This window comes from Balaenoptera physalus, assembly GCF_965194825.1.
Source record: "Balaenoptera physalus genome assembly, chromosome: 10".
Classification (NCBI taxonomy): domain Eukaryota; kingdom Metazoa; phylum Chordata; class Mammalia; order Artiodactyla; family Balaenopteridae; genus Balaenoptera; species Balaenoptera physalus.
The window spans coordinates 96,412,758-96,438,839 of record NC_138889.1 but is presented as its reverse complement, the minus strand read 5'-3'; the positions used below and the strand labels follow the sequence as shown (position 1 = coordinate 96,438,839).

At 36.6% G+C, this 26,082-nt stretch overlaps 1 long non-coding RNA gene across 1 annotated transcript in view; it reads left to right on the top strand.

Annotated features, from left to right (window-relative positions):
* LOC309636911 overlaps positions 1–26,082 on the top strand; it is a 267,301-nt gene that overhangs the window by 15,734 nt on the left and 225,485 nt on the right. Inside the window, exon 2 of the long non-coding RNA XR_014250309.1 lies at positions 896–10,173. This is a non-coding gene — a long non-coding RNA (uncharacterized lncRNA). The remainder of the gene's footprint in view (positions 1–895; positions 10,174–26,082) is intronic.

Genomic DNA, 26,082 nt, shown 5'->3' with positions numbered 1-26,082 from the left:
AAAATATATGAGACATGTGAAGAAGCAGAAACATATGTTCCATAACCAGAAGAATAATCATTTATTAGAAACCTGTCCCCAAATTATAGATATGATAGAATTATCAGATAAGGACTTTAAAACAGTTACTATAAATATGTTCAAGGATATAAAAAAATATACTGACATATAGCTATAATTAGGAAAAATAATTGCAATAGAGAAATAGAAGATATAAAAAGGATCCTAATGAGACATATAGATGAAAAACAATATCAGAAAAAAAATTTGATAGGATTAACAACAGATTATTCACTGCAGAACAAAATATTAGTAAATTAGTAGAAAGGGGAAAAATAAACTATGCAAACTGAAGCCAAAAGAAGAAAAGCTGAAAATAAATGAACAGAGCTTCAGTGACTTGTCATTCTATACCTGACCATATATAAATGGTCCTATATATGTGTAATTTGGAGTCACAATAGGAGGAGGGAGAGATTTGAGGTAGAAAAAAAAACTTTGAAAATATCAGGGTTGAAAAAATTCCAAATTTGGTAAAAAAAATAGCACATATTTATGAATATCACAAAAAAGCAAGAGGGATGAACTCAAATAAAACCGTATCCAAGCACATTATGATCAAACTACTGAAAATAGATTGACAAAGAGAAAATATTAAAAGCAGCCAGACAAAAATAACACATTACATACAGGGAAATAGTAAGAATGATTCTATCTACTTATCAGAAAAAACGTAAGCCAGAAGACAATGAAATGACAACCTTAAAGTACTGAAAGAAAATTATAACCTAGAATCTTATATAGAGTGAAAATATTCTTCAAATATGAAGGCTAATGAAAGCAAATAGAAGCCATTTTCAGAAAAACAAAAGCTAAAAGACTGTTTCACCAGCAGATCTGCACTACATGGAGTGTTAAAGGAAGTTCTTCAGGTTGAAGGTAAATGATACCAGATGGAAATTGAGATCTATATAAAGGAAAGAAGAGCAATGGAAATGGTAAATAGGTGGGTAAATTAATTTTTTCTCTTATTTAAAAATTTATCTAAATTATTTTGACTGTTAAAGAAAAATTATAAAATTGTACTTAAACATGCTTATGTGCAGAAGTAAAACTTATAAGACTGACAGAAAGAATGGGAGTGTTGAAAATAGAAGTATACCTTATAAAGTTATTATAACTGAAGTGGTATAATGTTAACTGAAGTGGTATGATGTTATTTGAAGGTAGAATCTGATACATTAAAGACACAAGTTAAAGCTAATAAAACATTCCAAGGCAAGGTAGATTGCTAAATATTGCTTAATTAATAAAAGGAAAACCAGAAAAAGAGAGAAATAAAGAATCAGAAAAAATCAGGACAAAAAAATCCCCAGGATAGTAGCCTTAAAAGTCAATCATATAAACAACCATTTTAAATATCAATAAATTTATCACTTAAACTAAAAAACAGAGCGTCTAAAACTGGATATCAGTTTTTTTTGGTTGAAATATAGTCGATTTACATTGTTTTGTTAATTTCTGCTCCACAGCGAAGTGATGCAGTTTTATGTATATATACATTCTTTTTTAAATATTCTTTTCCATTATGGTTTATCATAGCATATTGAATATAGTTCTGTGCTATACAGTAGGACCTTGTAAACCTGAATAAAAAAGCAAAACTCAACTATATGCTATATATTTACAAGAGGTGCACATTAAAGATACAGATAGGTTAAAATTAAAAGGACGAGAGAAAGTTATACTATGCAAACACTAAAAATAGGAAAGCTGGACTGGTTGTATTAATATTATACAAAATATTCCTCAGGATGAGGATTATTATAAGAGATAAAGGGAAATATTTTATAATGATAAAATGGTTCACTTATTAATTTATAACAATCCACAATGTGTATGGTTCTAATAATAGTGTTTCAAAATACATGAAACAAAACTGATAGGAAAAAAAGGAGAAATAGGCAATACCACAGTTATAGTTGTGCATTTCAATATTTACTTCTCAGTAAGTGATCCGGTAAGAATATAGAGATATGAATAGCAGTATAAATCCATTTAATCTGACCACTGCAGAGTACACATTTTTGCCAAGCTCACGTGAAACATTCACCAAGAAATATCATATGCTGAGTCATAATACAAGCTTAAATAAATTTAAAATGATTAAAATAATTCAGAGTATGTTAGCTAATGAACCTGAAAAGTAATGAGAAAGTATCTGGAAAGTCTCCAAATATTTGTAAATAAAAAGCACACTGAATCAGTTATACACATACATATATCCACTCTTTTTTAGATTCTATTCCCATATATAGGTCATTACAGAGTATTGAGTAGTGTTCCCTGTGCTATACAGTAAGTTCTTATTAGTTATCTATTTTATATATAGTAGTGTGTATATGTCAATTCCAATCTCCCAGTTTCTCTCTCCCTCCCCCCTTTCCCCTTTGGTAACCATAAGTTTGTTTTCTACATCTGTGACTCTATTTCTGTTTTGTAAATAGGTTCATTTGTACCATTTTTAAGATTCCACATACAAGCAGTATCGTATGATATTTGTCTTTCTCTGTTGAAATTCCCTTTATATGAATTACCTATTATTTTATTTTTTTTGAAACCTGGTTTTCCTGTCTTTTCTTCTTGTTGGTTTGCAGTAGTTCCTTGTTTATTCCAGTTATTAATTTTTGTCAGTTTTTTTGTCATTATTAGTAGAATGAAAATCTATCATCTTGATTTTTCATTTTTGAAAATCCTATACAAGACTTTATTTGTAGTTAAATCTATCAATTTTGGTGGGTCTTGCTTAAGAGGTCTTCCTTAACCCTTAAGTCACAAAGATATTTTTAATTTTTTTCTTTTAACTTTGTAGTTTTTCTTTAAATTTAGAACATTGCTCCTTCTGGAGTCCACCTTCTTATAGAGGAGAAAATAAGGAGTGACTTAAGTTTTTCTTTTTAAAAAATTTTATGTAGTAAGACTACATTTTTAATTCTGTCTACTAAAATATTCACTGTTTCTTCATAGATGTACAGTGACACTTTCATCATATTTGAAGTCTCCATACATGTTTGTTGTTGCAATGCTGGATTTGTTGGTTCCTATACAAACACCATACTTTAAAAATCATTGATAGAAATGTTCTTTTAAATGAAATAATTTTTAATCAAAGGAATAGAAGTCCAATAGTTGTGTGGATAAATAATGCAAAATAGTCTGATAGACTTCCAATTCACATTACCCAGAGGCAAACATTTTTCTTTTAGCTTTTTCTTTTTTTATTTATTTCCTTATTCTTAAATGTACTTGCTATCATTTTCTGGTTTTCTCCGGTGCCAGGTACTTTTCCTATCATCCTTTCAACTCCTTCCATTAAACCAGGGATTGATAAACTTTTTCTGTAAAGGGATAAGTAGTAAACATTTTAGGCCTCGTGGGCCATATAGCTTCTGTTGCAACTACTCACTTCTGCCACTGTAGTGCAGAAGCAGTTATAGATGAATGGGGATAGCTTTATTTACAATAAAATTTTATTTACAAAAACAGGTAGTGGGTTGGATTTGTCAACTCCTGCAGTAAACCATATTGCCTCTCTTTAAAAATAAAGTTTTCAAGTTGAAGACATATTTAAATATAACCATTACTTTTTAAATAGTATTCTCTATATATAGATTATGTTGTATGTGAAAATAAGTTCATAACTAATAGTTAATGATGCTGGTCAGGTATGTCACTAGGTTCTCCAGTGACTTATTTCTTTGTGCTTTAGGTTTTGACTGGGACTCAAGCAACTAGAATAGACTATTACTAGATACTAGAATAGACTTGGCCACCCAGTCTATGTTTGAATACCTTTAGTTCTATTTCTAGATTTAATCATTGATAGTTTCCTATACTCTTCAACAATTATTTACACACATCCCAAAGGAGATTATACTCTGTTCTGTACCCTCCCTCCCCCTTTCCTTTTTTCCTTCTTTCATTGCTTTCTTTGTTCCTTCCTTCATTGCTTTCTTTTTTCCTTACACCCTTTATCTCTATCTCTTTTCTCTTGGAATTCCTATATTATACCAGAACAAATGAATTATAAAGTTAGAAGAATATGAATTATATTTTCTTCATGAAAACATTACTTAACATAAAAAATGTAGCATCCCAAATACAATTTGGTTTTGAATAAGTTGCAAATTTAATTTGTATGAGATCAGTTCACTAGAAAATTAAGCACATTTTCTGTAAAACACAATAATGAATATCATTGTACCACTCAAGCATAATTATAATATAATTGTATTTAATACAATTAAATATATTTTCTATTAAAGGTCAATAGCAGAGTCCATTGTTACACTACTCAGGCAGAAGTGCCATGCAATTAGGGCTTTGTAGCTAAATGAGCTGTAGAAGAAACCAAACTCATTACTACTTCATAGAAACATTTCATTACATTCCAATTATAGATTGGAGGCTTTTTCCCTCTTTCCTTTTCATCATGTTTTCATCTCTTCTGAAAACTGATGACTAGTGGAAGGATCATACCCTAATTTGGAGATTATGGATCAGTATAAAACTTGATTCTTCCTTATATAGTACTATCCATCTCACAGATGTCACTCTAGACTTCTCCTTGGTATATTCACTTAGTAATTCTACCTGTTGTTTCAGGTTGCACACCCAGGAAAGGATAAAATAAACTTTGACCGGAGGAAATTTTGGCTTCACTATCAGGTTCTTCTTGATTATGGTGTCTTGCATCTCTTTCCTGCCTCTCTCTTCGCCTTTGGTCTGAACTTCCTGTATGCCTGGTTTGTTACATTTCTCAATACCCTAAAATATCTCGGATTCAATCTGCTGCAAGCATAGCTCCTTTTCATACATTCCTTTTTCTTTCTCTGTACACCTGTTCTTTTACCTTTACCCCTGTATCTTTACTTCTCTGCCAACCATAGTTTTGTGATTATCACTCATGATGAGAAAGAGGTTTAAAAAATATCTAAGCAGCATAAATTCTGAGGTTATCTTTATGTAGACTATGTAGTATATGTTTGTATGTGCATGAATTATCTAGGTAGGTAGGTTAATCCACTATCACTAAAATAGATGTGCATAATAGATTGATTGTGTTACTGCTCCCAATTAACGGCTTCTCTGTATCCATACTTTTGCCTTGAAATTTAAAAAATTTTGTAGTCCCTTCCCACTCTGAGATTGGCCATGTGACTTTCTTTAGATGATGGGATGTTAGTAAATGTAACACAAGCAGAGGCTTGAAAAATGACTGTGCATTTCTATTTCATTTTTGCACAGTTGAGATTTCTCAGTCTTAGACCTCTGCCATGTCATGAGAATAAGCCCAGGTTGGCCTGCTAGAGGGAATTTATGGATAAAGTTAAGCCATCTGTGCTGAGGCAATCCTAGGTTAGCTAATAGCTAAATTGACTAGCCAGCTAGTTGCAGATGCACAACTGAGCTCACCAAGATCAGCCAAGCATGGCCTAGAACAGTTGAACTATCTAAATGACACATACCCAAAAGAAGTAAATAATTATTTTAAACCATTAAGTTTTAGGGTGGTTTATTACTCAGCAGCAGCAGCTAACTGATGTGGATTATCCATCCATATTTCAATTAATTAAAAAAATAAAAGACTCATATATCTGCCTATATATTTACTATTTCTTGTGTTATTCAGATTTCTATTTAGTATCATTTTCTTTTTGTCTAAAGGACTTTAACATTTCTTATAGTGATGATCTATTGATGATGAATTCTTGCAGCTTTTGTATGTCAAAATTTTTTTTTCCTTTTGCCTTAATTATTGGAAAATATCTGCTAGTTTTTCATCCACTACTTTAAAGATGTTGCTACACTGTCTTTTGGCCTGCATTGTTTCTGATAAGAAGTCTTCTATCATTCTTATCTTTGTTCATCTGTTCGTCTTCTTCTTTTTCTTTTTTACCCCCAATTGCTTTTAAGATTTTCTGTTTAACTGGTTTTGAGCAATTTGATTACGGTAGGCCTTGGTGTAGTTTTCATCATAGTTCTTGTGCTTGAGGTTCACTGAACTTCTTGGATATATGAATTTATAATTTTCATTAAATTGTGATAATTTGGGGCTATTATTTCTTCAAAAAATTTTTTCTTTTCCTGTTTCTCCTTTCCCTCTGGACTCCAGTTAAATGCATTTTAGTCTGATTTTATGTTTTCTCACAGCTCACTGATGCGCTCTGTTCATTTATTTTCAGTATTTTCCCTTCTGTGTTTTATTTCATAACAGTTTCAATTGTCATGTCTTCAAGGGCACCAATCATTCTTCTATACTGTCTAAATGCTATTAATCCTATCAAGAGAATTTGTTAAGATATTGAATTTTTCATCTCTAAATGATTGATTTTTTCATAGGCCATATCTTATCATGCTCATTTTTCTTAACCTTCTAGAACATATGAGGTATGTTTATAATAGCTGCTTTGTTGTCATTGCTAATTCTATCATCTGTGTCATTTCTGGGTCTGTATAGATTGATTTTTCTCTCATTATGATTTTATATTTTCCTGCTTTGTTGCATATCTGGTAGTTTTTGTTGGATACCAGGCATTGTAAATTTTACTTTGCAGGGTGATGGAGTTTTTATTTTCTTAAGTATTTTGGGAGCTTTCTTATGGGATGCAGCAGTCAAGTTACTTGGAAATAATTTGGTCCATTTGACCTGTTAGGCAGTTTCTCCATGACTAATTTGGCCCTATCTTGAGGTAATACTCTTCTGAGGACTCTACTTGATGCTGCATGTGTTAGGAAGAAGGAATGCAAACTATTCTTGTCCTGTGTGAGCTCCAAAAGCTATTACATCTTATCCTTCTGATGAGTCTTTCCCATGCCTTGCAAAGTCATTATTCAGATGAAGACTCATTAGGTTCTCTTTGCAGATCTCTGGAGCTCTCTTTATGCAGCTTTATTTTTTACCAATTATCTGTCTTCTAAATTCTAGCTACCAAAAAAAAATTCTAGCTAACGTATACCGCTTGAATTCTAAACTGTCTTCTCAACTCAGGAGGTTTGCCAGGCTTTATTAATGCCATTCAGTAAACTGGGACAATTATTGAAGCTTTAGATGGAATGTTTGTGTCTTCCCCAAATCCGTATGTTGAAGCTGTAGTGCCTAATGTTACAATATTTGGAGATGGGGTCATTGGAAGGTACTTAGGTTTAGATGAGGTCAGGAGAGTTGGACTCCCATGATGGGATTAGTGGCCTTATGAGGAGAGGAAGAGACCAGAGCTCTCTTTCCCTCTCTCTGCCATGTGAGGACACAGCATGAAAGTGGCTATCTGAAAGCCAGGAAGAGGGCTCTTACCAGAATTCGACCATGCTGGCACCCTGATCTTGGACTTCCAGCCTTGAGAACTGTGAGAAATACATTTCTGTTCCTTAAGCCACTCAATCTATGGTATTTTGTTATAGCAGCTCAAGCTGACTAATACAGTTGGTCTCACCTTATTTATTTTCCTTTTTTCGGGACCAGTGGCCACCTTGCCTATTGTCTAATGTGGGAAAAGTGTTGTTTCTGTATTTTGTCAATTTTTAAAAATTGTTTAAATATCTTCCCTGTTACTCCTTCATAGATGGAAGCAGAAGTCTCTTTCAATTATATTTTGTTAAGCAATTGCAAATTCATTGTAATAAAAACTTGTGTTGAACTCTGATATACAGAAACCTGATATTAATTGTGAAGAAGTCTAAGAGGTTATAGGCTTTCAGATCTGACAACTTTTTCTCTTCCTCAACCTTTATTGATTTAAATGGCATAAAGGTTTTTAAAAAATTAATATCAGCTAACTGAATTAAAATATTATTCCTGAATAAAATTTATTCTTTCTCCTATTTTGTATGCAAATTGGAGATTTTTGAAGATTCTTGGGATGCCAAGGAGTCTTGCTATGATCTATGAAGAAATTAGAGTGTAGTAAAATATTTCTTAATTCCTGTGGCATGGAGGATACCATGAAGTCAATAAATTCCCTTAATATTTTGGCAAATAGGTTAATTTGTTATCTTGTTTCTCATTGAATCCTACGGACCAGAGTTATACCAGAAAACAGTCCTGGATAGGTATAATTTTAATGATAAACAGTGTATTCGCAGGCCAGACAATAACGACTGTGTCATTTTCTGCAATTTAAAATTATCCCTACCTCTTTTCTTTTCCCTGATAGTAGAAAAGCAAGTATTGTGTTTTATCAAGTTTTCTTTAAGCGAAGTTTCAACAGTCAATAATAAGGCCATCAGTACAATCCTTCCATGACAGATTGGAGAAGACAGAAAAAGAAATGAGAAGGTTTTTCCTGAAATTGCATTTTCATTTTTCACCTGGAGAGAAAACTTCTTTAAACATTGCTTTAGATCTCTGAGAATGATTGTGTATTAGGTCTTCAAATGTGTTTTTTTTCAAACTCCCCTGAAGGGGTTTGGGTGAGAGTAAGCAACCTGATAGAATTCTTATGCATTCACATCCCACACATTGTCTAACATTAGAAGAAGGCTGCTTTGCCTAAGAGACCTCTGGGACAACATTGAACACAACGACATTTGCACTATAGGGCTCCCAGAAGGAGAAGAGAGAGAGAAAGGACCTGAGAAGATATTTAAAGAGATTATAGTCGAAAACTCCCCTAACATGGGAAAGGAAATAGCCACCCAAGTCCAGGAAGCGCAGAGAATTCCATACAGGATAAACCCAAGGAGAAACACCCCGAGACACATAGTAATCAAACTGGCAACAATTAAAAACAAAGAAAAATTATTGAAAGCAGCAAGGGAAAAATGACAACATACAAGAGAACTCCCATAAGGTTAACAGCTGATGTCTCAGCAGAAACTCTACAAGCCAGAAGGGAGTGGCATGATATATTTAAAGTGATGAAAGGGAAGAACCTACAACCAAGATTACTCTACTCGGCAAGGATATCATTCAGATTCGCCGGAGAAATCAAAAACTTTACAGACAAGCAAAAGATAAGAGAATTCAGCACCACCAAACCAGCTCTACAACAAATGCTAAAGGAACTTCTCTAAGTGGGAAACACAAGAGAAGAAAAGGACCTACAAAAACAAACCCAAAACAACTAAGAAAATGATAATAGGAACATACATATCAATAATTACCTTAAACGTGAATGGATTAAATGCTCCAACCAAAAGACACAGGCTTGCTGAATGGATACAAAAACAAGACCCATATATATGCTGTCTACAAGAGACCCACTTCAGACCTAGGGACACATACACACTGAAAGTGAAGGATGGAAAAAGATATTCCATGCAACTGGAAATCAAAAGAAAGCTGGAGTAGCAATACTCATATCAGATAAAATACACTTTAAAATAAAGAATGTTACAAGAGACAAGGAAGGACACTGCATAATGATCAAGGGATCAATCCAAGAAGAAGATATAACAATTATAAATATATGTGCACCCGAAATAGGAACACCTCAATACATAAGGCAACTGCTAACAGCTGTAAAAGAGGAAATCGACAGTAACACAATAATAGTGGGGGACTTTAACACCTCACTTACACCAATAGACAGATCATCCAAACAGAAAATTAATAAGGAAACACAAGCTTTAAATGACACAATAGACCAGATAGATTTAATTGATATTAATAGGATATTCCATCCTAAAACAGCAGATTACACTTTCTTCTCAAGTGTGCATGGAACATTCTCCAGGATAGATCACATCTTGGGTCACAAATCAAGCCTCAGTCAATTTAAGAAAATTGAAATCATGTCAAGCATCTTTTCTGACCACAATGCTATGAGATTAGAAATCAATTACAGAGAAAAAAACGTAAAAAACACAGACACATGGAGGCTAAACAATACGTTACTAACTAACCAAGAGATCACTGAAGAAATCAAAGAGGAAATCAAAAACTACCTAGAGACAAATGACAATGAAAACACGAAAATCCGAACCCTATGGGATGCAGCAAAAGCAGTTCTAAGAGGAAAGTTTATAGCTATACAAGCCTACCTCAAAAAACAAGAGCAATCTCAAATAAACAATCTAACCTTACACCTAAAGGAACTAGAGAAAGAAAAACAAACAAAACCCAAAGTTAGCAGAAGGAAAGAAATCATAAAGATCAGAGCAGAAGTAAATGAAGTAGAAACAAAGAAAACAATAGCAAAGATCAATAAAACTAAAAGCTTGTTCTTTGAGAAGATAAACAAAATTGATAAGCCATTAGCCAGACTCATCAAGGAAAAGAGGGAGAGGACTCAAATCAATAAAATCAGAAATGAAAAAGGAGAAGTTACAACAGACCTCAGAAATACAAAGCATCTTAAGACTATTGCAAGCAACTCTATGCCAATAAAATGGACAACCTGGAAGAAATGGACAAATTCTTAGAAAGGTATAACCTTCCAAGACTGAACCAGGAAGAAATAGAAAATATGAACAGACCAATCACAAATAATGAAATTGAAACTGTGATTAAAAATCTTCCAAGAAAGAAAAGTCCAGGACCAGATGGCTTCACAGGTGAATTCTATTAAACATTTAGAAAAGAGCTAACACCCATCCTTCTCAAACTCTTCCAAAAAATTACAGAGTAAGGAACACTCCCAAATTTATTCTATGAGGCCACCATCAACCTGATACCAAAACCAGACAAAGATACTACAAAAAAAGAAAATTACAGACCAATGTCATTGATGAATATAGATGCAAAAATCCTCAACAAAATATTAGCAAAGAGAATCCAACAGCACATTAAAAGGATCATATAATATGATCAAGTGGGGTTTATCCCAGGAATGCAAGGATTCTTCAATATATACAAATCAATCAATGTGATACACCATATTAACAAATTGAAGGAGAAAAACTATATGATCATCTCAAGAGATGCAGAGAAAGCTTTCGACAAAATACAACACCCATTTATGATAAAAAAAACTCCAGAAAGTAGGCATAGAGGGAACTTTCCTCGAGATTATAAAGGCCATATGTGACAAACCCGCAGCCAACATCGTCCTCAATGGTGAAAAACTGAAACCATTTCCACTAAGATCAGGAACAAGACAAGGTTGCCCACTCTCACCACTATTATTCAACATAGTTTTGGAAGTTTTAGCCACAGCAATCAGAGAAGAAAAAGAAATAAAAGGAATCCAAATCGGAAAAGAAGAAGTAAAGCTATCACTGTTTGCATATGACATGATACTATACATAGAGAATCCTAAGGATGCTACCAGAAAAGTAGTAGAGGTAATCAATGAATTTGGTAAAGTAGCAGTATGCAAAATCAATGCACAGAAATCTCTTGCATTCCTATACACTAATGATGAAAAATCTTAAAGTGAAATTAAGAAAACACTCCCATTTACCACTGCAACAAAAAGAATAAAATATCTAGGAATAAACCTACCTGAGGAGACAAAATACCTGTATGCAGAAAACTATAAGACACTGATGAAAGAAAGTAAAGATGATACAAACAGATGGAGAGATATACCATGTTCTTGGATTGGAAGAATCAACATTGTGAAAATGACTATACTACCCAAAGCAATCTACAGATTCAATGCAATCCCTATCAAACTACCAATGGCATTTTTCACAGAATTAGAACAAAAAATTGCACAATTTGTATGGAAACACAAAAGACCCCGAATAGCCAAAGCAATCTTGAGAAAGAAAAACGGAGCTGGAGGAATCAGGCTTCCTGACTTCAGACTATACTACAAAGCTACAGTAATCCAGACAGTATGGTACTGGCACAGAAACAGAAATATAGATCCATGGAACAGGATAGAAAGCCCAGAGGTAAACCCACACACATATGGTCACCTTATTTTTGATAAAGGAGGCAGAATATACAGTGGAGAAAAGACAGTCTCATCAATAAGTGGTGCTGGGAAAACTGGACAGCTACATGTAAAAGAATGAAATTGGAACACTCCCTAACACCATATACAAAAATAAACTCAAAATGGATTAAAGACCAAAATGTAAGGCCATACACCATCAGACTCTTAGAGGAAAACATAGGCAGAATGCTCTATGACATGAATCACAGCAAGATCCTTTCTGACCCACCCCCTAGAGAAGTGGAAATAAAAACAAAAATAAACAAATGGGACCTAATGAAACTTAAAAGCTTTTGCACAGCAAAGCAAACTGTAAAGAAGACGAAAAGACAACCCTCAGAATGGGAGAAAATATTTGCAAATGAAGCAACTGACAAAGGATTAATCTCCAAAATTTACAAGCAGCTTATGCAGCTCAATATCAAAAAAACAAACAGCCCAATCCAAAAATGGGCAGAAGACCTGAATAGACATTTCTCCATAGAAGATATACAGATCGCCAACAGACACATGAAAGAATGCTCAACATCATTAATCATTAGAGAAATGCAAATCAAAACTACAATGAGATATCATGTCACACCGGTCAGAATGGCCATCATCAAAAAATCTACAAACAATAAATGCTGGAGAGGGTGTGGAGAAAAGGGAACCCTCTTGCACTGTTGGTGGGAATGTAAACTGATACAGCCACTATGGAGAACAGTATGGAGGTTCCTTAAAAAACTAAAAATAGAACTACCATACGACCCAGCACTTCCACTACTGGGCATATACCCTGAGAAAACCACAATTCAAAAAGAGTCATGTACAAAAATGTTCACCGCAGCTCTATTTACAATAGCCAGGACACAGAAGCAACCTAAGTGTCCATCAACAGATGAATGGGTAAAGAAGATGTGGCACATATATACAATGGAATAATACTCAGCCATAAAAAGAAACGAAATTGAGTTATTTGTAGTGAGGTGGATGGACCTAGAGTCTGTCATACAGAGTGAAGTAAGTCAGAAAGAGAAAAACAAATACTGTATGCTAACCCATATATATGGAATCTAAAAAAAGAAGAGAAAAAAAGGTCATGAAGAACCTAGGGGCAAGACGGGAATAAAGACACAGACCTACTAGAGAATGGACTTGAGCATACGGGGAGGGGGAAGGGTAAGGTGGGACAAAGTGAGAGAGTGGCATGGACATATATACACTACCAAAGGTAAAATAGATAGCTAGTGGAAAGCAGCCACATAGCACAGGGAGATCAGCTTGATGCTTTGGGACCACCTAGAGGGGTGGGATAGAGAGGGTGGGAGGGAGGGAGATGCAAGAGGGAAGAGATATGGGGACATATGTATATGTATAGCTGATTCACTTTGTTATAAAGCAGAAACTAACACACCATCGTAAAGCAATTATACTCCAATAAAGATGTTAAAAAAAAAAAAAGTACTAGCAAACAGAATCCAATAACACATTAAAAGGATCATACACCATGATCAGGTGGGGTTTATCCCAGGGATGCAAGGATTCTTCATTATATGCCAATCAATCAGTGTGATACACCATATTAACAAATTGAAGAATAAAAACCATATGATCATCTCAATAAATGCAGAAAAACCTTTTGACAAAAATCAACACCCATTTATGAAAAAAACTCTCCAGAAAGTGGGCATAGAGGGAACCTACCTCAACATAATAAAGGCCATATATGACAAACCCACAGCAAACATCATTCTCAATGGTGAAAAACTGTAAGCATTTCCTCTAAGATCAGGAACAAGATAAGGATGTCCACTCTCACCACTATTTTTCAACATAGTTTTGGAAATCCTAGCCATGGCAATCAGAGAAGAAAAAGAAATAAAAGGAATACAAATTGGAAAAGAAGAAGTAAAACTGTCACTCTTTGCAGGTGACATGATACTATACATAGAGAATCCTAAAGATGCTACCAGAAAACTACTAGAGCTAATAAATGAACTTGGTAAAGTTGCAGGACACACAATTAATGCACAGAAATCTCTTGCATTCCTATACACTAATGATGAAAAATCTGAAAGAGAAATTATAGAAACACTCCCATTTACCACTGCAACAAAAAGAATAAAATACCTAGGAATAAACCTACCAGGGAGACAAAAGACCTGTATGCAGAAAACTATAAGACACTGATGAAAGAAATTAAAGATGATACCAACAGATGGAGAGATATACCATGTTCTTGGATTGGAAGAATCAATATTGTGAAAATGACTATACTAGCCAAAGCAATCTACAGATTTGATGCAATCCCTATCAAATTACCAATGGCATTTCTTACAGAACTGGAACAAAAAATCTTAATATTTGTGTAGAGCCAGAAAAGACCCCAAATAGCCAAAGCGGTCTTGAGGGAAAAACATGGAGCTGGAGGAATCAGACTCCCTGACTTCAGACTATACTACAAAGCTACAGTAATCAAGACAATATGGTACTGGCACAAAAACAGAAATATAGGTCAATGGAACAGTGTAGAAAGCCCAGAGCTAAACCCACGCACCTATGGTCAACTAATCTATGATGAAGGAGGCAAGGATATACAATGAAGAAAAGACAGTGGTGCTCTTCAATAAGTGGTGCTGGGAAAACTGGACAGCTACATGTAAAAGAATGAAATTAGAACACTCCCTAACACCATGCACAAAAATAAACTCAGAATGGATTAGAGACCTAAATGTAAGACCGGACACTATAAAACTCTGACAGGAAAACATAGGAAGAACACTCTTTGACATAAATCACAGCAAGATCTTTTTTGATTCACCTCCTAGAGTAATGGAAATAAAAACAAAAATAAACACATGGGACCTAATGAAACTTCAAAGCTTTTGCACAGCAAAGGAAACCATAAACAAGACGAAAAGGCAACCCTCAAAATGGGAGAAAATATTTGCAAACGAATCATTGGACAAAGGATGAATCTCCAAAATATATAAACAGCTCAATATTAAAAAAACAAACAACCCAATCCAAAAATGGGCAGAAGGCCTAAATAGACATTTCTCCAAAGAAGACATACAGATGGCCAAGAAGCACATGGAAAGCTGCTCAACATCACTAATTATTAGAGAAATGCAAATCAAAAGTACAATGAGGTATCACCTCACACCGGTTAGAATGGGCATCATCAGGAAATCTACAAACAGCAAATGCTGGAGGGGGTGTGGAGAAAAGGGAACCCTCTTGCACTGTTGGTGGGAATGTAAATTGATACAGCCACTACGCAGAACAGTATGGAGGTTCCTAAAAACCTAAAAATAGAATTACCATATGATCCAGCAATCCCACTACTGGGCATATACCCTGAGAAAACCATAATTCAAAAAGACACATGCACCCCAATGTTCATTGCAGCACTATTTACAATAGCCAGGTCATGGAAGCAACCTAAATGCCCATTGACATACAAATGGATAAAGAAGAAGTCATACATATATACAATGGAATATTACTCAGCCATAAAAAGGAACGAAATTGGGTCATTTGTAGAGATGTGGATGGATCTAGATACTGTCATACAGAGTGAAGTTAGTCAGAAAGAGAAAAAGAAATGTCGTATATTAAAGCATATATGTGGAACCTAGAAAAATGGTACAGATGAACTGGTTTGCAGGGCAGAAATTGAGACACAGACGTAGAGAACAAAAGTATGGATACCAAGGGGGGAAAGCTGTAGGGGGTGGGGGTAGTGGTGTGATGAATTGGGTGATTGGGATTGACATGTATACACTGATGTGTATAAAATTGATGACTAATAAGAACCTGCTGTATAAAAAAATAAATAAAATAAAATTCAAAATTTTAAAATAAAATACTAAAAAAAAAAAATAGAAGAAGGCTGTCTTTCTGATACCTTTCACAGCCCTTAAACAGCTTATGATCTGAGAGATGATGAAAAGAAGCAACTGTGCAGACAAAGACTTTGGGCTTCAGGCATTGACTAGCTGTTTTCAGTGTCCCCCGTCAATTTTGCCACCTTTCAGGGTTTTGTTTGGTTTTTGTTACAGCTTTTCGGGGACTTAGTAGCCTTTCAGTAACCAGTGTAAGAAAAGGAACTTTTCCAGGATTGACTGTGTTTGTGCTGCCTGGACTCAAAAGCACATGAAACCTCCTGCCTTACCTAGCACTTCAATCCTTTGTAGTAATAATACCAGGACCTTTTGTTACAAATCGAACTTACCTATATAACCAGTTCCAGATCAAGGGGGGGACAGATCTATTTGTAGCTCATTGTGACCATTGTCACATTTCTCTGTGAATGTTGATATTTGGAGAATGCTGAGAGAATTCAGAGGAACTGGAAATTATATTCTGGTAAATTCAGAAGGAGCTACCACTTCGGTGCTTTAATTTCATTGCTCCCTGAATTCCAGGGTTCTTCATCTAGACCCCATTTAGCCACATTAATACTTCCCTTCTCTCCAGTCCTCATGGGTACGACAGCCTTGCTTTCTAACAGCTCTGCCAACATTTTTTAACTCAGTCTCACTAGGAACACCAAATGACAAATTGAGAGAGGCTAGATGATTTTTTCTTTCTTTTCTTTCATGGGAAATGAAATGTCAGCTGCCTAGGACAGATTTTGGTAGTTGTTTTTCAATGCCTCTATCTGTTCTACATATTGAGATTTGATGGTTTGTTCTGATGTACCTGATTTGACAAATACATGTAGCAACATATGAACATACAATATATGTTGAGTAACATTCCTTTGTGGGTGATAATTACATATGGTACCCAGTGACATCAAGCTCATATACACAGAACAGTGGTCCACAGTGTGTGATTTCAGTAGAAAACCACAAGAATATCTTAAAATGAAGGAAGGCTGCATTGACAGGGGAGAAGATATTGTGTGGAAAGAGGAGACAAGTTTTCTTTTAGTGATTGTGATGCTGCAGTTCACGTTTCTTGTAAATAGGTTCCTCGGTTCAACGAGTACAGCAATGTATGGGTAATTGACTTTTTCAAGAATGCAAATTAATAACCATATGGAGTATGCAGAAGACATTAAAGCTCAACAACATGAGGGAGATTAAAATACAGCATTAAAGCAGGCTAATAATCCTGTTTGAGAAAGTAATCATTGTAGAAGACAGAAATAAACAATGTGAATTTGTACAAGGCCTCTCAGTGTCCCCACAAAAGAGAGCCTCACCTTTTAGAAAGATTTTCTTGATGAATGATTAACTATTTGGTGTCACATATGTGAATATGTGCCCGTGAATTTGTGTTGGGATCAAGAATCTACACATATTACTGCTTAGATATATGAGAACATTTAGTTTTCTTGATTTTCTAAAATGAAATAAATCTCTCCTATGAACCCTATCTCACTGGGTAGTAGGGTGCTTGTGTTTATGTGTATAGGGGTTTAGAGGGCTGTATATTTATTAGAGAGCTTGGGGGAAAATCTGAAATTTACCAATTAGTTGATGGTATTTCAGTCTCTTTTGGTTGAAACAGTCCCTTTTGGATTTTTGATTATGTTGGCTACATTCACTCTTTCAGATTGCCTTTCTCTTTTCCTGCTTTTCTCCAAGTTGATATCTGGAAATTGAAAGGAGGTTTATGTTACTTTGTGGTATTAGAGGAAAGAGTGGTCTGATATCTACTAGTCATCCCACAGATTCTTACTGACTTTGACTGTGTGGTTGGTTGTTCTGGTCTCCCGCTGATATTGTCTGGCCTTTTGAGACATGGTGATATATCTGAATGGGGTCCATGGTTGTGGCCATTTGCCTCCATTTACGTGTGGACTCTTTGTTCTAGCCCCAGGCCTTTGATATTTTTCCTACCTGTTCTGCTCCTCTTTGTTTCCTCAGTGGGACACATGGCCATTTCTGGATCACCCTTATGTTATACATAGGCTGTGAAATCCAATGGTGGTACTTCAAACTCATATACTCAGCTTAATATATCTGTCTCCGGTGAACTACATTTTGCAGCATGTTGAACATAGTTGGAACTTCTACAGACTTACAGCCTCCTCCAAGCTGAACTGGTGAATCTTGCCATCATCCCATGAGTGCTGAGGATCTCCCACAACTACTGTGGTACTTCCATCCCTTTATCCCTATGGTTCCATTCTAATGAGGGGACTATGAAGATCTGCACATGTGACCCCTTCACTTTCCCTTTATCTCTCCTCCGGTATTCTCCAATGGAGACTGTTTTTCTTTTTCTTTATCTCTGGCAAGGACTTCTATGTATGTATTCTACTTCTGCCTCTTTGCCTAGGTCCTCAATGGCAAAGAGATCCTGGAGCTGCTGGCTTACTAACAAAGGAAGATTTAAAAATAGTATCTCTGTTACTCATGGAATACACGGCTTAGGAGTAAGAAAAATCTAGATTGAGAGTCCTTTCTGAAACAAGGCAGAGAAAAAGTAAATGAATATCCAGCCAATACAGGAATCTTTCCCACAGTATACCTGAGAGGTGGGCATTCAGCTTTTACCTGTATCTCTCTAGTGACCAACTGTTCCTTGCTCCATGGCTCAGTCCATTCCAGAGTTGGACAGTTATATTTATTCTCGTGCATTATGTGACCATAATAGGTTGTAAAGGACTTGAGAGCAGGGACTTTTAATTAGTTTTTCTTTACATCCTCCACAGGTCCAAAATAATGCTTTCTATGTAGACTGCTCTCAATAACTATTGAAATAATGAATGAATTCTGTTGAGGCACATTCTGCCACTATAATTCTTATCTCTTGTCCTGGTTCTGCTCCTCAGGGATACGGTTTGACAATCCTTCAGATACCTGTAGGCAGATATTATGTTTTTATTTAAGCCTTTTTTGGGCAGGCCCACTATTTCTGTTTCCTTCAGTTGCCCTCAAGATGATTTCTACGCCATTCTGGTCACTTTAATTTGGATTTTTTAAACAGAAAAGCAGAGCACAGCTCTGTGGTCATATCAAGTGGCATGATCTATTACCATCAGAAAACATAGCAGGGAGGTTAAAAGAGAAGAGGAAAAATTTTACATATATATTAAAGAAAAAGGCTTGGAAAATAAGTTCTCTAGTAAATAAAGAACAGCATGAATTTAAGGCGGAGTCTAGAATATATATTTGGAAATTAATAAAGCATTTGATACAGCTTCTCATGAAATTTTACTTGCAAATTTGAGTGAAATAGGCTTGGCTAAAAACAGAATCCCGTTGTCTCAAAAAAGTCACTTAGAAGTCTGTTAATAAAGGGTAATGAGAAATAGCAGGGATTCGGGATTAGGGCAGTATCCAGAAACCACTGGATAGGGTCTCAGAGAAGGCAGAAAAAGTCCTATGTACAGTTCTGTGAATGTTTGGAAGGTTGAAGCAAAGAGTAATAAATGCATGAAATAACTGCTCTTTAAAAGTTCAGAGCTGCAAGAATGAGCAAACACTGAGATGAGACAAAAAGGATGCTAATAAGACATAATAAAAGTAGACAGCCATAAATTCAGATGCACAAAATGACAATTCAAACTGCCTCAAGATTTTACCAAATGCTAGGATTCAGCACTTCCCACTTTGGTTTGTGTGTAGTTTAATGGAATATCTGTTCAATGAGGGATATGAGTGTTAGAGTCTGGTTCAGGCAGATCAGAATCTCCAAAAGGGTTAAAGCCAAACAGTTTGTTTCACCTCACTTATAGTATCTGATCTGGTGCCTCTGGTAATCTCAGGACTTTTTCTAAAAAGTTAAAATCAATGGTAATAATAAAAAAATTGCAGAGTTTTCATTTTCATCTTCTTGGTACGTTCTTTAGAATCTCATAAAATCTTTGCCGACTTGATTTACTTTGGCTGTGTGGACCTAAAGCTCTGAATACCTCTTTCAGTTCTTATTTATAATGCTTCCTAGGCTCAGCATCAAATGTCAGTTGACTTCTTTATACCTGTTTGTTCCTGGATGCACTATTGTACTTGAAATTTTCGCCTCTCTTTCTCAGTGGTTCTGGCTTCCACTAACTCACGTTTTGGAGGACTGTTTCTTTGAAATAATACTTACATGACTTTAAAACTGGCTAAAAAGTTGGAAAATTTTTGACATTTAACTGGTTGGGAGATTTGTGATATTCTTTGTCTGAGATGACCAAATAATTTGTTGTTCAAATTAGGACACATTGGAGAGAGAAATGGGATGCTACCATTGGAACACTGAACTACTTCAACAGCAGGCATTAACTGATATTGTCTTGGGAAAACTAAGATGTGTAGTCAACTACCTTTGATGAATGGAATGGATCCCTCTAGATGCTTTGGGGGTTATACCAACAGCTATAGGCTTTTAGGCTCTGAGGGAAGATGAGAAATTTTTCTAGGTCATTTGTCTCTACCTTTCAGCCAAACTGCATACAATAAACTGTCTACGTTTTGGAAAACTATTTCCCAGTTTTGAACTCTCAGATCTTCTTTGCTTGCAACAGAGTTTAAATTGTATATTTAACCTGTGTATTATGGCAGACTGGAGTTCCAGCAAAATTCCACAGGTAGGTTGCCCAACTGAAGAAATATAGTGTTATGATGATATCTTGGACATGGATCACTGAGATGAAGAGCTGTAGAGTAGGGTACATTTTGGCAAGTGAGATCTAAAAGTGCAACTTAATGTCAGGGCAAAGCTGAACTGCCTGTGTACTGACACGTGAGAGGATCTTGCCTTAGGGGTGTATGTATGTGAATGTGATTAGTATAAAAAAACTGCTTAATTCAAATCATAATGCAAAGCCTAAGGACAGCCAACTAAATAGAGTAGTGACAATACATTTTTATTTCAGTTTTGAATGTATATGTAAATGCTGACATTTACATTTTAATCCCTCTGAGTGTGCCACCAAAAATTCTCATATGTTTGGTCATGAAAATCACAAAGACAGTAAGGCTAAGAACCATGAATTTGATGGTTTAACTCCTTAGAGTTAAAACAGTCAACAAAGTAAGAGGTTGAAGGCCAAAGAGCGTTTGGAGATAGCGCTTACCATGATTTTGGGGCAAAATTAAGAGTATGTGACTTGTGCCTTTTGACTATAAGAGAAACAAGCAGGATCTTGAGGGAGACACAAGTCTACCAGATGCCTTAGAGTTCCATTGGGGACACAGTGATATTTGCTAATGTGCGAAGCGTATTGAGCATTAATGAAAGGGCCTGCTGTATGTACTTAGGCTAATGCAGATATCCTCATACTGCAGGAAAGAGCATATGCTGTGCGGGGACTGTGGGGAGACAACCTGGTCTGATAGTCTCTGAAGACACAAAAAGACAGTCAGTCTGCTTAGGCAGCTGCTTCCATCATAGTCAGTGTAGACATGACTTGTGCTATTATTTGACTTTTAAGAAACCCAGACATTGATGAGAGAATAATTGAATCTCAAGTGATGCTTAAAATCTTTCCAGAAGATTGACTCTGTATCCCCTCTCTTCTTACCTTAGAGCTGAGCTTGTTAAAAGAATTTACTTCCACTGTCTTCTTTTTCTCTTATACCTTTAACTCTGGTTTCTATCCCCAGTGATTCTTTGAAAGGTCTCTTAGTGGACTTGTTCAACTACCTGTTTATACCTGAATTATTTCCTTGACAGGAAGCCTCATGCAGGTAGAATCTGGGTTATGCTGTTCCTCACCATATCCCCACCTAGCATAATGCCTGGCTTATAGTAAGCACAATCTAAGTATTAGTTGAATGAGTGAATGAATGAATTATCCATTGCTTGTGGCCAATTTACTGAGTAGTCCTTAATTCTTTCCAATGAACAGTTTCTGTCTCTTTCATTTTTTTTTTTTTCCACCTAGCCCGTAAATCTCGGCATTTATAGTGTCTAATCCTCTGTCTTTTTGCCTAACTTTTCTTGGGTGACCTATCCTTGGAGGGATATTAGTATTAATAGATGCTCCAGAACACTGTGTCCAGCCAAGTGCTAAGACCCTTCTCTTCCACGTGTTGGATCAACCTAGTCAACTGTCTGCTGGACATTTCCACCCGAATAAGTGGTCCCCAGCTTGTATTTGGAAATATCCTGTAGCAGAGAACTCCTCCAGATTCTTCAGGCTTCTGCATATTTCAGTGAACTAAATACATCTTCCTGTACCATCTATTCTTCATCCTGGTTTTCCTTAGGACTATTCTGGGTAAGCTTAATCCTTTGTCACTTTTTGCCAGCGTAGTCTTTGTATGTCCTAGTTATTAAATAACCATTTAAGATTTATATTTATGAAAAGTGCAAAAGAGAAAGTTGGAGCATCTTAGAAAACATGGATGCTACAAGACTAGTTCTTTGGCTAAATAATACCTATAATTAGGCTCCTACTATGTGTCAAGCAGTGTGTTAAGCACTTCTACACAGATAATCTTTAATCCTCATAAAAGCTCTGTGAAATTATTATTACTATCCATATTTTACAAATGAAGAAACTAAAGCTCAGAAAAATTAAATGTCTTATCCCAGGCCATACAACTAGAACGTGCCAGTGCTCTGCCAGGTCAGATTGGCTCCAGCTGTAGCTCTTTATCTACTATGTACACATTTACTGGGCCTCTCTGTGTTTAATGAAGTCAGTGGTCTTAGCATGTTTGTTAGCAATATTTTTTCTTTGGTGAAGCTTCTGTGTTCTTCTCTGAATCTACCGTTCCTGCTTGCACATTATCTCTGAATCTCTTGCTTTTTCTGACTCTTCTTCTTGAGATCCTGGAATGACTAATAGAACAACCCTGATTCAGAGCCAGAAAGCATTGTCATTTCACGGGCTTCTGGTTCATCACCGAGGTGATAAATAGGAAGTCTTGAACAAGAGTATGAACTTTTGGGGAGAGAGTGAGTCTGTTCTGATATAATCAGGTTTGCTTTTCTATTATGCTGGACTGGCAGGAAACGGAGAGGATAAAGAGACAGAGGGCTGAGAGATGACATCCAAGGACACAAACACGGGGATAAAAGAAAGTGTTCTTGAATTCAGGGAAAGACACATCACTGTCCCAGTGTTTTGTTCATGGGCTGGGCTACTTTCATCTCGAAAGAGGGCAACTTCAGTGAAAAGATGTCAGGAGAAGAGAACTTTAGCATTGAGTTTGAGGTGAAAGGTCATGGGAAGTGATTCAGATGCTTCCAAATTACTGTTTCTTTGAAGCGTCCTCTTAAAATGGAGTCAGGCCATTTAGGAAACAGGGTGTTAGAAAAAATACCTGTGAACAATAGGTAATTGTTGTTGTTGTTGTTACGAAGTGCTTTCTCTGTGACAGGCATTGAAATAGGACCATTGTATCCATACTTCAGTGATCCTCAAAACTCCTATGCAGAGTGTATCATTTCCCCTATTTCAAAGCTGAAGAAACTGAAGCTAAAAAGAGGTAAAATGACTTGTGCAAAGAACAGCAAGAACGTGGCAGAGCTCTGCAGAACTCCCACTGCATTAAATTCCCTGGTATTTTCCTTGGAATAGTCACTGCTTTGGTCACTTACATGCTTCATGAAACCTGGAAGGATCATTTAGATGTTCTCCTTGGTTTCTCCAGGTGTTCTTCTGGGTTTCTTGCTGGAAAGCTGGTACTCTCAACACTACTGAAGGCTGCTGGGCTTAGCCCCGCATTCACACACACTGACGTTACCGTGCCCTCCCTGGCTGATTAATAGTGAGGATACATTATCAGAGCTAACAGGACTCAAATGAAGAAAACTGGTCAAGTGAAACCCCGTAAATTGGTTTGCGTGCTTCCTCTTTCTCTTTTAATACCTGATGCTGGGGATTTTCATCCTTGTCTGGCCAGGCTACAAGGGAAAGGATCAGCGTGAATAACTCCCATGGCAGTCATGAGAGTGCAGCCATCTGCTTTGATGGCCCATTTATTAGCACGACAGTAATTCAAACCTACACATGGGAATCTTCTTTTCTCCGAAAACACCTCTTTGCTTCAGAAGAAGGATGATCACCACCCCCCCCACCCCCACCCTCTTCATTTTGTTCTTTTCCTGCTGTTTCCTTCTGTCACAGGGAATTTGACACCCTCTTCCTAGTCTCACCCCAACAAGCTTTTTGCCTTGTGATGGATGAAGTGTGAAGTGCAAGGTGTAAACCTCCCTGGAATACTTGTCTCTTTAAGCAGCAGCACGGTGTAATGAGAGCCACAAAGCCTGGGTTCTCAGCCTGGCTTCTCCACTTACTACCTGTGTAATCTTGGCTTTGTTGCTTAACTTCTCTGTGCCTAATTCCTCCCCCCCACCGACCCCGTAAATGGGGGTCGTAAAAACACACGCCTCGTAGGTAAATATAAAGGTTGAGAGCAATGCCTGGCACAGATTTAAGTGGTTAATTCATAACAACTGTTATTATTAGTGGAGAGAGGGCTATGCATATAGGATGGAAGGCTGGTTGGGGTGACCTCTCTGCAGCGCTCATCTAGTCTGTGCTCTTGTTTCCCATCAGATGCTGCAGCAGCTTCACTCTGCTTACACAATCTGATTTTGCATTTGAGCTGCCATAGCTTCAGGGTCACTGAGTGACCTCAGCCATCGTCTTCCCTCCAGACTGTTGGTTTGTGGGGCAGACACCACAGACTAGCCCAGGATTGTCTCTGTCTGCTGCAGATGTAGCTCAGTTGGAGAAGAATCCCTCCAAGGGGCAGCTAAAATGGCACTAGAGCTTGAGGCTAGCTGTACAAAAGCTGTATTTCCTCTGTTTCTAGTGTTTCTAAAATAATATATATGGTAGTTGACCAGGGGTCAAGTGTTTTGGACTTGCCTTACTCATGCCCTGGAGAGGTCCCCAAGAAAGGACAAAGCTGAGTAAATGCATGTTCTTTATGGCAGTTTTTGAAAGTTTTGCTTTATCCTCCATGTGGTCTCCTGATGTTGCATTATAAGGCTCGAGGTGAGTTTTCCTGGGCCCTCACTCATTTACTCCTTTAATATCAGGGAGGAGGGGGGGAGCCAATCCTGGAAAGCTCTTTAAAGGAAGATCATATCAATGAAGGAAGAATTTTGCCTCATTGCCCAGAGCAGAACTGGGATGGGCCATCCACCCAAGGTCTTCTTAAGGTGAGCTAGGGAAGAGTAGAGGGCAGTCTTTGGCCCAACTACCTTCTTAAATGTTGTGAATGAAAATTTAAAAAATTTACACACACACACACATATACCCATACCAAATAAAATCTGAAGAGAGAGATCCTGGCCATAAGTCAGGAGTTTATTGGATGTCCTTAGCCTTGACAGGTCACATCATCAACACTTTTGGGGGATAAATAAGTAGGGGATGGTCTAGAGCAGAGAGGAGGAGTGAGCAGAGCTTTGTGCGAAAAGAAACAAATTGCCTGCAGAGCAAAAAAGGGGTATAGCAGGTAGATTCTGGGACAGAGCAATATTTCTCAAACTAAGGGATAAAGATGTATTCTCAGATGTCTGTGGGCTCTTTTTGAGAATTGTTTAATTTTATGTGATGACCCAAAAAGAACATAGAAACATATTCTAGACCATCTGTATAACCATTTCAGGATCCCTTTTTGCATTTGTGCTGCATCAAATAGTACCTTAAAAAAATTTCAAGTTATAATGATAAGGAACAGAAGTGAACATCATGCATGTGATGTATTTGCTCCAAAGGAAGGCCCAATGACGGTATGGTGGTCTGTGCAGTGGTTTGAGTAAGGAAATGATCGGGGGAAAATGAACAATTCCATGATAAATCATGTTAAAAAACCTAATTTAGAGCCACGTTAATTCCTTGCTTAAAACTCTCCAGCAAACTCCCCTCACAGTTAAGATAACATTCACACACTGACTGTGGCCTGTGAAGTCCTGCATGATCTGGTGTATGGCCTCTTCACCAGTGTCAACTCTGGCCATTTCCTCCTTACTCATTGTAGTCACACTAGCCTCTAGCTGTTCCCCATCTCACCAAGCTTGCTCCTACCTCAGGGCCTTTGCACTTGCTGGTTCCTCTGCTTGTAAAGCTCTTCTCCCAAGTCTTTAAAGAGCTGGCTTCTTCATTTCAAGTCTCTGAGAAGCCAAGCTCTCCCTGACCTCCCAACCTAAACTACCTCTGATTCCTTTCTGCCTCATTCCATGAATTGTCACTTGCTGTCCCTTTACCCTGCTATACTTTTTTTTTTAATAACACTTACCACTATCAGAAATTATATGTTTATGCATGTGCTCTTATTTCTTTGTTTGTTTTATTGATTCC